The following is an 18,102-nucleotide window of genomic DNA, read 5'->3' on the forward strand; positions in this document are numbered from 1 at the left end:
AAGACTAAATCAAGAAAGTAACTCAAAGGTAAAAAATACATACTTAAAGCATTAAAGCATTTAGAAACATGAAAACAAATAATAGAAATCAGCCTGCATTTTAACTGATAAGAGGGACACATAATAACTCATTTAAGATAGTAGTACAATTCTACATGCATCACATTTAATGTCCAATAACAAATATTTTAGCAGAATGCATATATTATTCAGAATTGCCGCACCATTATTCTATTGCGTTCAGTCTGTTTAACGCTCGTTCACTATAAGCCTCGCCCACTCCTAACATCAAAATGTACATATCTGCATGACTTTGTAATATTTACAGATAAAAATACAGATGAAAACAAAATATACCTGTATCTCAAATGCATTAAACAGCACAAATATGAACTGTTTGCCATGTTGAATCGATTTGATCCATGATCCATATTAAGGGCTGCTTAAGAAAAAGCGTGCACATCAAATTATCCTGACTCACTGAACCTGGATCGAATTGCTTGAACTTACATTGTCATTTATGAAACCGCTTTAGTCCCAGTTGATTTATTTGGCTATTTCAATTCAGGTTTTGGACTTTAGTTCCCGCTTTTCTTAGTGTCTTTTATGAAAGCCAGCAGATTGCAGATGTTCTAACTAGTTAACATTATTTTTTCATTGTATATTTTATCTTATTATTTTTGTTTTATCTTGCTTGTTTGTATATTTATGTATGGATGGAAGGATGTTATCTGATGAACCCACATGAGCAGTGTTGCTGTCGCTTTTGTAAAAGAGATTTTTAATCTCAATGTGCTTCTTTTCCTGGTAAAATAAAGGTTATAATAATATAAACTGTCTCAGAACATTGTGTCACATGGTGATAGGATTTCATATGGGGAACAGAGATATAAATGCACTGGAGCAGTTTAGTAAATCTCAACTGAAAACCTCTTACATATTCACTAAGTGAGGACTAAAGTGTCTCAGAGAGTATAATGTGCAGAAAGCGAGAGTAGTTCCAAATAGAAGACATAACAATATTGCGGATGTCATTAACTGAACCCACCCTGAACTGTGATTCAGAGGAAATGAAACAATCTTCATCTCTTAAATGAACACATTTAATGGCCATTAGGAGAAATGATGCACTTGCTTTTTCTATAATGTGCAGTACTACATCATCTTGGTGGGGTTTTGAAAACACACACACACACACAAATCATATTTATGAAATAATGTCTCAAAAAAACAAATGTCTGTAAACTCTGAAGCATTAAGGCAGATCTGTTAGTACTGAAGATGCCAATGTTTTAATTAAGAAAGGTACAACAAAACCAACCGAAGGTAAGTCAGATATTGTAGATATCAAATGTAATATCTGTAATATCAAAAGTCTTTAGGTCATGAGAAGTTGATGGCCAGTGACACCTGATGAAAAAAAAGAAGAAGAAAAAGAAATCATGGCTTTATGACAATAAAAATTAAATAACCTTTTTGACAATAACTTTTTATTGTCATAAAGCCAATACTTAAAACTTCTTGGGCCATATGAAATAATGATGATTTTATCATATATGCATTAAGCATCTTCTTAATCATTCTCGATGCCACAGACTCTTCTTCCATTTGAATTAGTTTACTGACAAAAAAAAAAAAAATATATATATATATATATATATATATATATATATATATATATATATATATATGTTGAGGGTCCCATGGGATCTATGGCTGCTTGAAGTCCTGCTGTTTCTTCTTGACTCAATGAACCGGAGGCTATGGGTGTATCAATTCACCACTGTACTCGAGGTAAAGGAACCTGATGAGGGTCTGAGTTCAAAATACTAATTGATCCTATTGATAACTGTCTTCAGACTGAAATGTACCACTAACTGATTACTTAGTTGACCTGCTTTAGAACACAAGTGATAGAACACAATACACTACACAGTATGCAAGTAACTTTAAAATGATGTATTTATATAAATTAAAGTAAACAAATGGTTAAAATTATACAAATCTGTTAGATTTATGGTTTTCACAATAAAATAAATTAAATTAAAATTCTGAAAAAATAAATAAATAAAAATACAGCGATAAAATAAATATGCCAACCTTTTGTCTGTCTTTTGTGGTTTTAACTAAATCACATTTCTGTCTCTTCAACAATCTCTCTCTCTCAATTAAGATGCTCCAATCTATCCTCTTTGCGGTCTTGCACTCAAAATTATCTCTCAAAACAATAAACAGGCTCTCTACATTAGTGTTAATTATTGGATATACCATAGCTAAGTTGGGTCAGTTCAAGTGCACAATTAGATGAACAAATAGGTGGATCCACACTTACACTCACTAATACACACACAAACCCCCCACTAAGTGGGGGAAGTCGTGGTCTAATGGTTAGAGGGTTGGACTCCCAATCGAAGGGTTGTGAGTTCTAGTCTCTGTCCGGCAGGAATTGTGGGGGGGGGGTGCATGTACAGTTCTCTCTCCACCTTCAATACCACGACTGAGGAGCCCTTGAGCAAGGCATCGAACCCCCAAACTGCTCCCCGGGCGCCGCAGCATAAATGATGAATGATGGGTCAAAATACTTGGCTGAATGTCACTTCACTTTGTTTCAGGCCTGATTTGCGATTTGCCTCTTCACTCATTAGAGCAGACTAAATAAGCTCTGTGTAACCTCAGTGGTCTGATTGTTTGTGTTGGTGTAGGCTGATTCAGTTTTCTGTGGAACAAGATACTCTCAGGGCTGTCTGGTGACATCCTCAATCCAAACTTTCAGTACTAAAATTCCAAAAGTGAAAAAGCATAATAGGAGCCCTTTTAACAACATAAGTTTACACAAGGGCTTGGACATGAGCCCGGACTCGAGACATTCTTCGGTCATCTCGGACTGGTCTCGTACTCGTCGAGTTTGCACTCGGACTTGGCAACTGGACTTGTAAAAGCCCTGAAAAGGCAAACTTTCCTCAAATCATCTGTGTATTGACAGAAGGGAGAAAGCAAGGTGCACCGTAACATAGATCAAATGTCTCCCCCTGCTGGAGCTCTCTTGTAACTACAACACTCTTGTTCACTCTTACTGCTGTAGTTGTTAGATTGACATTTTGCACATGAAAAACACTGTACTATTACTGCTGCAACTAACAGTTACTCTCGAACCATCATATATGAAATACTATTAATCTTTTAGAATAGCAAAATGACCACTGCATTATAAGACATTTCTTCTGTGCACTCGTTCATCAGTTTTTCAACGTCGATTGGCATCCTAGACAAAGTATTGGCATCAATGTTCTCTTTGCCGGGGTGGCATTTGATGGTAAAGTAAAGTCTGCTAATTCTGCTACCCATCTACTTCCTGTAGTCTTTTGCCTTAAATCTCTGATGATAGGCCTTTCCCTGGTCTAACAGTGAGAACATAGTGTTTCCTCCAAGGCCATCCATGATATCCTGGACTCTAGGTGTTGGCTGTCTGTCAGGGTGGGTCTTCCGATTTAACTCCCTGTAATCTATGCACAATCTTAAAGAGACACATTTCTTTCTTACAAAAACAATGGGTGAAATGTAGGATGAGTGAGATTTCTCAATCCACCCTTGTACAATCAAATCTGTTAAATAGTCCTTCATTTCATCGTACAAAGGCTTAGGGACTGACATGTTAGGTTTGTGCTTCAGGCTCAGGATCTTTCAATGAGATTGAAAGATGCAAAGTTGCATGACTCCGCCATCTTGGATTTCCGGTCTTGCGAGTGTGTGCAAAGCTACTTCCAGTTGTGCTAAACATCAGTGCAGAGAATCTGAGAAATCCAAACATAACCTTCTATATGTTTACAGGATTTATAATATCACTTCAAATGCAAATAAGATATACACTGCTATTATTACTATAAATGTTAATTAATCTGCATAATCAACAGAAGAATAAAGCATTGTATCTTGATGAATTTCCACACAGAGGTATGCAAAAATGTAGGGAGGATGTTTCCCCATGTCTTTGATATGCCACTATCCGCTGTTAAATTTGAAAATCATTAATTATATACATCTAGCCAAGTTTCGTACGTAATGTTTCCCTTACAGTAAAAGCAAGCATCGCACACACTGGCATTGCTGAAGCTCACTGGCGCCATCTTGTGCCCGAGCCCATACAGCCTACGTCAATATCTGATCTGGCGAAAGAGTTTGACTCCTCCCTCAGCATCTCACGAACAACCTTCCTCTGATTTTCATCCAGACGGCTGAGATCGATAGGGGGATCCCAGAGCTCTGTACTTGTCTCCTGGTCTTTGGCTTGCTGGGCCTGAATGTTGTTTAAAACTACAGGTGAGTGTGTTTCCTGAATAGCATTGAGTGGATACACAGAGGTGACTGACTGTGCTGTACCGATAACTACTCTTCCTGTTAATGTAATTTCATGGTCAGTGGCATTCTGTACACTCAGGATAATGTTTGGTTGTGCCCCTTTCCTCACCTGGACAAGTGTCTCACAAAAACATTTCTTTCCGACCAGTTCAATCACTGTCAAATGTTCCTATGTCCGGATGTTTTTCTTTTTGTCAGTCATCATCTATGAATGTGTTTGTTGTGTTTTTGGTTCAGGGTGCATGGGTGGTCTACAGTTTCCTTTATGTGCTGCAGTGAACACCCTGACATTCTTTTGAACAATAAAATGCTATTTTACACACTGAGCATCGTTGGATCTCCTGATGTTTCTCTTGGTCTCCACAGTTTTGGGACACTCTGACAGCTCTGGTCACTCCCTGTCCCTTTCGTTTAAATGGGTCTCTCTAATAGCACTGGGCGGTCCTTGGTATCCTTTGCAGCCTGCACAAAAACGTTCACTACTCCCACACCTGTAGCAATGTTTGCAGTATTCCTCCCCTCACCGCCGGCACATAAAACATCTTGGTTTGGGGCGTGGCATTGGATATCGTTGTGGTGCCAACCTCTGCTGAAACTGGGCTGTTGCTGTCTTCTGTCTCAGGCCACCAGCAGTTTGGTACTCCTGCACTGGTCCACTTGTCTGATGAAAAGCGGTGGCACTCTTTTTGTTCCAGGTCGTGAACTGTGGCTGAACATAAGCTGTGTGGTTGGCTGCACTGTTGTCGATCTCTTTGCTAGCAGGAGGATAGTTTTGGTACGGCTTCTGTCTTAAGAATGGATTCTCTGATTTGTGGTATCTCTGCCTTTAGGTCTTTCAACAGTACTATGTTGGCTTTGATTTCCTTTAGGTCTGAAAGAACATCGGGAGGGAGTGTGGCAATGTTTCGTCGAGCTGCACATTTTTTGTCGTCACTTGCATTACTAGACTGGACAGCGTCAGTGTGTGCCTCTTTTTTATCTTGTCTCTCTTTCTCATTAGCGCACGCCAGATTTAACCTCTCTAAGAGCAACTCATCAGAAGTAGTCGGCTACAACAGGTAAGGCTGGAGATCAGTTTTTATGCTGTCATTTTGTAGGCCTATGAGTACTGTGTGCATGAACATGCTCTGCACTAGTGCGGGGTCATACTTGAGGCTAGAATCCGCTTCCTGTGATGCAAACAATATTTTCTGTCTTAAGTCCATTGTTCTGATTAAAAAAATCTGTGAAGTCTCTCTATTGCTCTGAACTTCAGTGGTCAGCTGTTTATATAGCTCAGTTGCACTCATCTCTGGGTAGTTTGAGTGTAGATTCCTCCTAAGGGTTGGCGGCAGACACAGATCGCTATTCCCTTCAAGTCAAGTCAAGTCACCTTTATTTATATAGCACTTCAAACAAAATACATTGCATCAAAGCAACTCATCAACATTCATTAGGAAAACAGTGTGTCAATAATGCAAAATGATAGTTAAAGGCAGTTCATCATTGAATTCAGTGATGTCATCTCTGTTCAGTTAAATAGTGTCTGTGCATTTATTTGCAATCAAGTCAATGTCGCTGTAGACGAAGTGACCCCAACTAAGCAAGCCAGAGGCGACAGCGGCAAGAAACCGAAACTCCTTCGGTGACAGAATGGAGAAAAAAACCTTGGGAGAAACCAGGCTCAGTTGGGGGGCCAGTTCTCCTCTGACCAGACGAAACCAGTAGTTCAATTCCAGGCTGCAGCAAAGTCAGATTGTGCAGAAGAATCATCTGTTTCCTGTGGTCTTGTCCTGGTGCTCCTCTGAGACAAGATCTTTACAGGGGATCTGTATCTGGGGCTCTAGTTGTCCTGGTCTCCGGTGTCTTTCAGGGCAGTAGAGGTCCTTTCTAGGTGCTGATCCACCATCTGGTCTGGATACGTACTGGATCCGGGCGACTGCAGTGACCCTCTGATCTGGACACAGACTGGATCTGGTGGCTATGGTGACCTCGGAATAAGAGAGAAACAGACAAATATTAGCGTAGATACCATTCTTCTAATGATGTAGCAAGTACATCGGGTGTTATGGGAAGTGTTCCCGGTTCCGGTTTACCTAATTAATGCAGCCTAAAAATCCTTTAACGGATTTGGATATTAAAAGCATATTAGTATGTTATGTGTAAGCCAGGTTAAAGAGATGGGTCTTTAATCTAGATTTAAACTGCAAGAGTGTGTCTGCCTCCCGAACAATGTTAGGTAGGTTATTCCAGAGTTTAGGCACCAAATAGGAAAAGGATCTGCCTTGATTGAGTTGATTTTGATATTCTAGGAGTTTTGAGAACGTAGCGGACGTAGAGGAGTATAATGTAAAAGGAGCTCATTCAAATACTGAGGTGTTAAACCATTCAGGGCTTTATAAGTAATAAGCAATATTTTAAAATCTATACGATGTTTGATAGGGAGCCAGTGCAGTGTGGACAGGACCGGGCTAATATGGTCATACTTCCTGGTTCTAGTAAGAACTCTTGCTGCTGCATTTTGGACTAGCTGTAGTTTGTTTACTAAGCGTGCAGAACAACCACCCAATAAAGCATTACAATAGTCTAACCTTGAAGTCATAATGCATGGATTAACATTTCTGCATTTGACATTGAGAGCATAGGCCGTAATTTAGATATATTTTTGAGATGGAAAAATGCAGTTTTACAGATGCTAGAAACGTGGCTTTCTAAGGAAAGATTGCGATCAAGTAGCACACCTAGGTTCCTAACTGATGACGAAGAATTGACAGAGCAACCATCAAGTCTTAGACAGTGTTCTAGGTTATTACAAGCAGAGTTTTTAGGTCCTATAATTAACACCTCTGTTTTTTCAGAATTTAGCAGTAAGAAATTACTCGTCATCCAGTTTTTTATATTGACTATGCATTCCACTAGTTTTTCATATAGGTGTGTTTCACCGGGCTGCGAGGAAATATAGAGCTGAATATCATCAGCATAACAGTGAAAGCTAACACCCATGTTTCCTGATGATATCTCCCAAGGGTAACATATAAAGCGTGAAGAGTAGCAGCCCTAGTACTGAGCCTTGAGGTACATACTGAACTTGTGATCGATATGATGATGTTTTTCTTACCTTTCTGGACATGGACAGTAGACCGTACACACAGCTTCAATGGAGGGACTGAGAGCTCTCGGACTAAATCTAAAATATCTTAAAAATGTGGTCTTACGGGTTTGGAACGACATGAGGGTGAGTCATATATGACATAATTTTTTAAATTTCGGTGAACTTACTGTTTAAGCCATGTCTAGGCCTTAGTACAATAAGGGTATTTAAAGGGATGGTTCAGAGTAAAATCAACCTAGGGTCATTTTCACCATGACATTGAGCCAAATGCCCCCCCAGAAGCCTGTTCCAAAAGTTGTGTCTAGTAAATCACCCCACTAATAATGATGACCAGAAGGGTACTAAACTTCTACAGTAGTACAAATAGGTTCTGTACTCCTAAAACGAGGGATTGTAAGGTTTGTAAGTACATCAGGAGTTTATTAAATAACAATTGCCTGACAGCGAATGCTACCACTAACACAGACGTGGAGTTCACTTCCGTGATTTGGTAAAAGCTTGTAAGGGCTTGTGCAATCAACCAGTGTTGCTGAAAAAGTTTTTTGGACAACTTCGTATTTGGCTCAAGGTCATGGTGCAAAGGACCCTAGATTGAAATTTAGTTATATTAATGAAGTCACAAATGTTTGGACTGGATTCGGCAATGTGTGCTCTACATAAAGAGGGATTATGGCTGCATTTCAACTGATACTCTGGTAGGCCCTGATCCAGTACCTGATGACGGGAATATAATGTTAATGTCACAAGGTGACGATCTTTAGGGGTGGAACCAAAATTCGGGAAGTTTGGTTCCGCCCGGAAGTGTTTCAGAACACCGGAACTTCCGGTAGCGCCGTAAGAGGGAAAATCAGGGAATTCGATGCACCTGTGCCTAGTTAGGGACAGCGGTTGGTGATTGGAGGATACGCTGGACAAGGCAGTACTTAAGGCCAAGTTATTTCACAGTCTGGGAGCTCTTTCTGGTGTGTGTGAAGCACTGTGTCGTGCCCGTTTTGGTGCGCTGCTGGTGGCTGTCTAACTCTCTCTCTCCCTCAGGCTGGAATTGTATGATTGTGAAGACATCGCGAACCTTAAAGGTTGAGAAGTGAACGGATTATACGGCGAATTGAGACGACGTGAAAAAGGGGATTGGAAGCGGCATTGATGTGAGTACTAAGAGCAAGCCGAAAGTGCCCTGTATATTGACCTGGCGTTGTGTAGATCTCCCCAGGAGGAGGAGGGCGGCCCTACCCCTAATATAGCGTGGTGGGAGAGCCGAAGGGATACTTATTGAAGTAGTCACAACGACGACATCACTAGCTAGGCCGCATATTCCATCGCCAGATCCGAACCAAGCGAAGTGAAGGAAGACGGGTGTCCTTTTCGTACACTGAGTGTGGTGGGTGAGTCTTTGTGCTGTGAAAACCTATAATTTTGACGTGGTGCTGTATATTGCTGTGGGTTGCTGTGTATTGCCGTGTGTCCTGTCAGATAAACCCCCGCCTTCACGCACTCCGTCGCGGGAGGACAAGGAGACTGCTGGTTCTAGCCTAGTTCAGTACAGTATATGTTGTGAGCGTGCTTCAGATCTCCGGGGATAGCACGGTACGCTGTGTTCAGCCCAGAGGTGGGAGCTATTCAAAGCAAACTAACTGTGCTTTGTGTCCAATCTGATACCTGTGGAGAGAAAAGGAAAGAGAGAGTGAGTAACACAAGGAGAAACAGAGGAAACCTGTACTTACAGTACGCTGTGTTCAGCCCAGAGGTGAGAGTCATTCAAAGCAAACTAACTGTGCTATTGTGCCCAAGTTGATACCTGTGGAGAGAAAAGGAGAGAGAGTGAATAACACGAGGAGGAATAGAGCGAACCCTGTACTTACAGTATGTTGTGTCCAGCCCAGAGGTGAAAGCCATCCAAAGCAGAGTAACTGTGTTTTGTGTCCAAGTTGATACCTGTAGAGAGGAGGAGAGAGAGTGGATAACGCGAGGAGAAATAGAGCGAAACCTGTACTTACAGTACGCTGTGTCCAGCCCAGAGGTGAGAGCCATTCAAAGCAAACTAACTGTGCTATTGTGCCCAAGTTGATACCTGTGGAGAGAAAAGGAGAGAGAGTGGGTAACACGAGGAGAGACCGAGGAAACCTGTACTTACGCCGCTGCCTGTGGAGAAAGAGAAAGCGAGTGAGCACCCAAGGAACGAACTGTGTGAACCAGTACTTACTGTGAGCTGCAATCAGCGAAGAGGTGAGAGCAAAACCAAGCCGAATTAACTGTGCCTTTGCGTCCCAGCCGTTGCCTGTGGAGGAAGAGAAAGAGAGTGAGCACCCCGAGAACGAACTGTGTGAACCAGTACTTACCGTGAGTTGTATTCAGCGAAGAGGAGGAAGAAGGAGGGCGCTACGGATACCTAAGACTCTGGCCGGGCCCCGAGTCCCACGCCCCGGATCCCCGTGGCCCCCTTGCTCCCTGACCTCTTCCCGGCCATAGCCCATCTGGAGGGCCGAGTCAGAGTTTAGTTTTAATTGCCCTTTCCCTATTCCCCAAGCTATTTTTAAATATTTAAATAAAGATTGTTTTATCACTTACTTGTTCTCGTGTTGTTTGGCCATTGGGTTGGCTTTGGGGACCTCCTCGAGGTGGAAGTTGAGAAGGGGTGTGGCTTAGTCAAAGCATAGCCGCCCCTGGGTGTGACAGATTTGGCGTAGACGGCAGGGTTTCCACCTCGAGTTGAGTAACCAAGGTCGTCCAATGACCGACGACGCGGGGCCTTCAGCCCAACCCCGTGCTATGCCCGTTTTTATGGGGAGCCCCTGGATCCAAAAGTATGGGGGGACAGAATCCGAGGTACGATTGTCTGAATGGAAGGCCCAACTAGAGTACCTGGCCGACCTACAGGGCCTTAGTGCAGCCCAGCGGCTTCAATTTGTGTTAAACTCCCTGGATGGAGAAGCGCGGCGAGAGGTGCATGCCGCCCCCGAAGCCGTTAGAGCCAACGCCCAAACCGTGTTCCAGTTCCTCACTGAACAGTATGGTGACCACACCCCCGTAGCTGTCCTTCGCTCCCAGTTCTTCAATTGTAAGCAGGGCCCCCGTCAACCGATTAGAGCTTTCGCCCTGAGGTTGCGAGAGCAATTCGCCCGACTACAGACCCGTCAGGACCACGGGTTGGGAGATGGAGAGACTCTATTGCGGGACCAGTTTCTTCTGGGGCTGAAGGAGGGTCCGGTGAGACAGAGCCTACGTATCCAGTTTCGAAGGGACCCGGGTCTTACGTTCGAAGATCTGAAGAAAGAGGCACTGGCCCTGGAAAGTGATGAGACTGAGGTGAGTGGTCCCCCAGTGTGTGCGGCCGTCAGTGAAGTAGCACCAGCACAACCCGGAGGCCCTGACTGGAAGCAAGCACTGAAGGCTGAACTTTTGAAAGATGTCCGCGATCAGATGTCTGAACTGTCTAAAGCCCTCGTAGGAGAATTGCGCCAAGGACGGGCACGGGAGGAACCATGGCCGGCGCCCCGAGACCGAGTGTACTCAGAGGGAGGCCGAGAGCCGTTCAGGCGCCCGAACCACTTTAATCGGCCCCGTTTTGAATGGGACGAGCAAGGGCGACCCATCTGCAACCGCTGTGGCAAACCAGGTCACTATAGCCGCCAGTGTGGGCCCCGCAGGGCGTCAGAAGGGGGTTTTTAGGTCGGCCGGCCACTGTGGGTCGTGTGGCCGGGACCCCTCGAGAAGACCCTGGAAGAGGATATGGCTCTAGGAGCCAGATGATTGGGCGTAGCCCCGTGGCGAAGGTGAGAGTGTGCGGCAAGGAGATTCAATGCCTGGTAGACACAGGCTCCCAAGTGACGTTATTTGCTGAGAGTTTATCCGAAGAAGTGTTTGGGAAACAAGGGGCACCAGGGGCGGAGGCCCCCTGGCTTACTCTGAAGGGCGCAAACGGCCTCGACATCCCATATATTGGCTACCGATTGACGGACCTAGAGGTTCACGGAGTGATGGTCCCCCAGAAAGGTGTGATTATTGTGCAAGACCATTGTCTGGGTGCACATCGAGCCCTGTTGGGCATGAATGTCCTCGCTGATTGCTGGGAAGAGCTATTTCGGGCTAGGCCCGTATCGAAGATACCACCTGCAGAGAGGCCCAAGTGGGAGTGTGTGGTAGCTGACTGTCGAAGGGTGCAAATGAGCCAAGTCCGCAGAGAACAGGAAGAGGTAGGAAGAGTGATGTGTCGTTTTGCTTTGTCTGTCCCCGCAAAAAGTGAGGCTGTTGTGTGGGCGCGAGTACCGCCCCGAAGAGCGGGCCCAGAAGAGTGGGTGCTGGTGGAGCCCCATGTGGATTGTCCACAAGTGGAAGTGGCACGAGGACTAGCGACGGTCCGGCGGGGGAGAGTCCCCGTGAGGATACGGAATGTACACCCATACGCGGTGCAACTACATCGGCACCAACGATTAGCCCGTCTGACAACGGTTACACTCCACCAAGTAAGGGAAGAGAGGGATATTAGTTTTCGTCAGGTGTGCCCCACTGTCATCGAGGTGGCCCTGACACAAGTAGACACCCCATGGGGTGGTATGGAGAGGAGTGTGCCGAGCCACCTGGTGGGTGAGTCATTACAAGGGGAGGATTTAGAACAAGCACAGACACAGAAGTCACAGGCCCTCCTTCGGAGATGGCAGCATGTGTTCGCCACCCACGATGAAGACTACGGATGCACCCAGGTGGTACAACATCATATACCTACCGGGGATGCAGGGCCCAGCCGGGAGAGGTATCGCCCAATTCCGCCCACTTTGTATACCGAGGTACGTACACTCCTGCAAGGCATGCTGAAGCAAGGAGTTGTCAGGGAAAGCAGCAGCCCGTGGGCGGCCCCCATAGTGCTGGTGCAAAAGAAGACGGGGCTTGGAGATTCTGCGTGGACTACCGTAAGCTGAACCTCGTGACTAAGAAAGACGCTTTCCCTTTGCCGCGGATCGAAGATTCGCTTGCCAGCCTCACGCAGTCGGCATGGTACTCTACCCTAGATTTGGCCAGTGGCTACTGGCAGGTGCAGGTGGCCGAAGCAGACCGGGAGAAGACTGCCTTTACAACCCCGTTTGGACTATTTGAATGGGACCGGATGCCTTTCGGGCTCTGTAACGCTCCGGCCACCTTCCAGTGGCTGATGCAGCGGTGCTTGGGAGGTCAGTTAATGGAGTCAGTATTAGTTTACCTGGATGATGTGATTGTCTACTCCCCAGATTTTGATTCACACCTGAGGCACCTCGAGGAAGTCTTTCGGGCCATGGAGAAGTACGGATTGAAACTACAGCCCAATAAGTGTCACTTACTACGGAGAGAAGTCAACTTTTTGGGCCACGTGGTCAGTGCGGCTGGAGTGTCCGTAGATCCTGGAAAGGTATCGGCCGTGAAAGACTGGAAGGCCCCGAGGACAGTGAGGCAAGTGCGATCCTTTTTAGGATTTGTGGGATTCTATAGGCGTTTCATAAAGGACTTTTCAAAAATTGCTAAACCCCTTAATCAGTTGCTGGTTGGCACAGGTCGTAACCGGGGCCGGGGGTCGCCCAACGTAGACTGGGATGCAAATTGTGAGTCGGCGTTCCAGACATTGAAGCAGGAGCTGCTACAGGCCCCTATCTTGGCATACGCAGATTTCACAAAACCATTCCTTCTGTATACAGATGCCAGCAATCTCGGGCTGGGAGCGGTGTTGGCTCAACGGCAGGACGGAGTCGAGAGGGTCATCGCGTACGCCAGCCGGAGCCTCCACCCAGCCGAGAGGAACGATGCGAACTATAGTTCTTTCAAATTGGAGCTGCTGGCATTGAAGTGGGCCCTAAGTGAGAAATTTAAAGACTACCTCTGGGGTGCCAAGGTGACGATCATTACAGACAATAACCCATTAGTACACTTACAGACGGCGAAGCTGGGAGCCGTGGAGCAGCGGTGGGTGGCCCAACTGGCCAACTTTGACTATCAACTACAGTACCGACCAGGGCGTGAACACACGAACGCGGACGTCCTCTCAAGGCTGCCCGAAGCGGAAAGCCCCGGAGGGGCCAGCCCGGAGGAGGGCTATATGGTAGGAGCAGTAGAGGCACCAGGCAGCAGACAAGAGGCCGTGCCTGAGAACTGGGGATGGGATCCCCGTCGGTGGAGGGAGAGACAGGCCAGGGATCAAGATGTGCGGCTGGTAAGAGAATGGCTGGAACAGGGCCGACGGCTGACGCCAGCGGAGAGGTTAGCCCAGACGGATACTGGGAGGAGGCTGCTGGGGCAATGGGACAGGCTGGAGCTGAGAGATGGCGTTCTGTGCAGAAGGGTCAGTGACCCGAAGTTGGGCGAAGAAGTACGCCAGATCGTGGTACCCGCAGATGAGGTAACGGCGTTAGTTTCGGCGTACCACAACCAGTTGGGGCACCAGGGACAGGAGAGGACCGTGTCCCTGCTTAGGAGATTCTTCTTTTGGCCCGGGCTAGAGGCATCGGTGCACGCCCTAATTCAAGCTTGCCCGAGATGCATATTGTTTAAGTCCAGACGGGAGGTCCGAGCGCCAATGGTACCCATCCATGCGAAGGCCCCCCTTCATATCATGGCTATGGACTTCTTGACACTGGGCCGACCACGAGATCGCTACCAGAACATCTTGGTAATAACGGATTTGTTCACAAAGTACGCTTGGGCTATCCCCACCCTCGACCAGACTGCAACCACCACCGCTACAGTTTTATGGCGGGCCGTCTTCCAGACGTTCGGATGCCCGGAGTTTCTGCACTCCGATCAAGGAGCCAACTTTGAGTCCAGGGTAATTAGAGAACTATGCCAGTTGTACGGTTGCACGAAAACTCACACCACTTCGTATCATCCTCAGGGGAACGGCGGCTGCGAGAGATTCAATCAGACCCTATTGGGGCTGCTGGGGACCTTGGACCAACAACGGCAGGACGATTGGGTGAGTGCATTGCCAAACCTCCTACAGGCCTATAACAACAGTATACATAGTACTACGGGTTACGCCCCCACGTACTTGATGTTTGGCAGACACATACGAATGCCTACTGACCTAGTCCTAGGAGTGACAGCCGACCAAGAGGAAGCAAGTGTAACGGAGTGGGTGGGGCGCCATCACCAGCGCTTGCATTTCGCCTACGAGCAGGTGTCGAAAAGGATACAGACGGCAGGAGAGAAAAGTAAGCGGTTGTATGATCGGACTGCTAGAGAAGCCCCTCTACTGCCAGGAGAGAGGGTGTTGGTGAGAGATAATCGGCGGCAGGGGAAGGGGAAACTGAGTGACCGTTGGGAGGCCACCCCTTATGTAGTCTGCCGGCAGCAGAGGCCGGGACAGCCGGTCTATACCATCCGGCCAGAAGGGAAGTCAGGCCCCGACCGTGTGGTGCACCGGAACATGATTCGCCCATGCCCTAACTACCCTGAAGCCGTGGAAGAAGTCCCCACGGAACCTGTACCAGCGGCCCCCTGGATTGAAGGTTGGGCTGTGGTACCAGGGAGACCCGTGGTGGCACCACCCCCGATCGCCCAGAGAGAACCAGAAGCAGCCCCTGAACAAGCTGAGCCCGATTCACCAGTGAGACGATCCCAGCGAGAGAACCGAGGCTGACCCCCTGCCCGCTATGGTGAGTGGACAGCCCGAGGACGTTCTAGGGACTAGAACGGATTGGCGGGGGAGGATGTCACAAGGTGACGATCTTTAGGGGCGGAACCAAAATTCGGGAAGTTTGGTTCCGCCCGGAAGTGTTTCCGCCCGGACCGGAAAAACAGAACACCGGAACTTCCAGTAGCGCCGTAAGAGGGAAAATCAGGGAATTCGATGCACCTGTGCCTAGTTAGGGACAGTGGTTGGTGATTGGAGGATACGCTGGACAAGGCAGTACTTAAGGCCAAGTTATTTCACAGTCTGGGAGCTCTTTCTGGTGTGTGTGAAGCACTGTGTCGTGCCCGTTTTGGTGCGCTGCTGGTGGCTGTCTAACTCTCTCTCTCCCTCAGGCTGGAATTGTATGATTGTGAAGACATCGCGAACCTTAAAGGTTGAGAAGTGAACGGATTATACGGCGAATTGAGACGACGTGAAAAAGGGGATTGGAAGCGGCATTGATGTGAGTACTAAGAGCAAGCCGAAAGTGCCCTGTATATTGACCTGGCGTTGTGTAGATCTCCCCAGGAGGAGGAGGGCGGCCCTACCCCTAATATAGCGTGGTGGGAGAGCCGAAGGAATACTTATTGAAGTAGTCACAACGACGACATCACTAGCTAGGCCGCATATTCCATCATCTTTGCGTCCCAGCCGTTGCCTGTGGAGGAAGAGAAAGAGAGTGAGCACCCCGAGAACGAACTGTGTGAACCAGTACTTACCGTGAGTTGTATTCAGCGAAGAGGAAGAAGGAGGGCGCTACGGATACCTAAGACTCTGGCCGGGCCCCGAGTCCCACGCCCCGGATCCCCGTGGCCCCCTTGCTCCCTGACCTCTTCCCGGCCATAGCCCATCTGGAGGGCCGAGTCAGAGTTTAGTTTTAATTGCCCTTTCCCTATTCCCCAAACTATTTTTAAATATTTAAATAAAGATTGTTTTATCACTTACTTGTTCTCGTGTTGTTTGGCCATTGGGTTGGCTTTGGGGACCTCCTCGAGGTGGAAGTTGAGAAGGGGTGTGGCTTAGTCAAAGCATAGCCGCCCCTGGGTGTGACATTAATATAAGCTGGGTGAATAGTCGTTAAATCTCTCTCTCTCTCTCTCACACTATATGCGCAGTCTATAATATTTCATTGTGTTTTTTACCTCTTTTCTGCATTTTAGACGCTTTGTTGACATCATTCCTGAACGTGGATCAAAAGCAAAAAAAGGAAAAGTGACTTCAAAGAAAACTGGCCAGGTTGTGCAAAAAAAGAACGCCACTGTAAGCCCACCAGTTTCCTCACTTCTGCAAAAACTTTCAGACTTTGAATGGAACTTTGTTTAGATCCTGTCAGCAAGTACATTAAAAGTAATTGTTAATTCCATTTATATAATACAACTGCCATTTCAGCCATTTTGAAGCTCTATTCTTTAAATTTCAGATTTTTTTTTTTTATTTGTTAAAGGTTAACAAGATTACTATATTATAAAAGTGTTAAGTGTTCAAATAACATTTTAAATGTAAAAAAAAAACAGCTTGCATTTCCGCCAAATGTGTTTACAAAAGGCAAATGTCTGATTATTGCTTTTAAAATAAATGTTTTAAAACCCAGATAATGTTGTTGGTTTCTATTTTTTTGTTTAAAGTTCAGAGTATATGTTTTACCACTATTTTACTGTAAATTTAAAGTAAAATGGTTTACAGAACTAGTACTGTAAATTCTGATTACAGTACTAGTTCTGTAAAAATACAGTATGTGGCTGGCAACCCAGCTGCCAGTATTTTACTGTAAATTTACAGTGAAAAGTTTTACAGTGCATGTTTTGCCCACTGTTTGTTTGAAAATTTATAAATAAACAGTCAGTAGTCACAGCTGACCCTGCCGTCTTCTTTCCTACATAACAAACCTTGTTACACAAGGATGGATGCCGCCGCCGCGCCTGTGCACTCTGCTGCACCATTTACATCACGATCAGGAGAGGCGGTTTCGGGCCATCTTCCAAACTCAGCAGGAAGACCACGAGATGTTCCGGAGCTGGATTCGGTTCGGTTCGGCCGGAAGCCACGGTCCAACAAGCTGTGCCTGCCCACCTCCCTCTTCACAAAATGGGGCCTGAGGACGACCCAGAGACATTCCTGGACTTATTTGAGGAGTCAGCCGAGGTCCATGGCTGGCCGCGGGACCAGTGGCCGATTTGCCTGGTCCCACTGCTCTCTGAGGAGTCCCAGGTAGCGGCACAGCAGCTTCCGGTGTGGAACCTCCTGATTTTTGTCTGAAGAGGGCCATCATCCAGCGGACCCTTCGGGATGGACCAACAGCTCCGGGACTCTTGCCGCAAATGGTTGCTGGCCGACGGAAGCGACGTGGAGAAGATAATCAATCGTGTGCTGCTGGAGTTTGTCACTCGGCTACCAAGAAGAACTGCCTAGTGGGTCCAGTGCCACCGCCCCATGTATTGATCTCGGGAAGGACCATATGGTGGCCTGCCCCGGGGTCGGCGAACCTCTCCCATCAGCTTCTCTCTCCTTTTTATCTCCTTCAGCCTCTCGGCCTCTTTACCTAGGTCCCGTCTGCCCGGCCCTTCTCCTCGAATGGCCAAAACCACTATGCGGCTCCCCGAGTCCCGCCCAGGGGGGACCATTTTGTGGACAAGTGTCCCGTTATGGAGGTGGGGTCCCGAATGTCCCGCAGGCTGCCCCCGGTCAGGCTGGGTGGTACCAAATACCTGTGGGTATTAAGGGGGGTACCTATCAGGCGTTGGGGGATTCAGGATGTAACCAAACCTCAATCCATCAAAGTTTGATACAATCCGGGGCATTGGATACAAGCCGCATGGTTAAAGTATGGTGTGTGAAAATGTCTCCATTATCCAGAGAAAAAACAGCTTTCACGACGCCTTTTGGATTACACCAATTTGTTACACTCCCTTCCGGGCTGTTCGGCATGCCGGCTACATTTCAGCGACTGATGGACAAGGTGTTGCGGCCCCATGGTGCATAGGCAAGCCTCCAACCATGTTTTCCTGGTCTATTGTTGAACAAAGGT

The 18,102-nt window shown here is 46.8% G+C and overlaps 1 pseudogene; it reads left to right on the top strand.

Moving 5' to 3' along the window:
• Positions 1 to 18,102, top strand: part of LOC128026848 (myosin heavy chain, fast skeletal muscle-like) — a 250,397-nt pseudogene that overhangs the window by 130,976 nt on the left and 101,319 nt on the right.

Source organism: Carassius gibelio, chromosome A14 (assembly GCF_023724105.1).
Source record: "Carassius gibelio isolate Cgi1373 ecotype wild population from Czech Republic chromosome A14, carGib1.2-hapl.c, whole genome shotgun sequence".
NCBI classification, from domain to species: Eukaryota; Metazoa; Chordata; class Actinopteri; order Cypriniformes; family Cyprinidae; genus Carassius; species Carassius gibelio.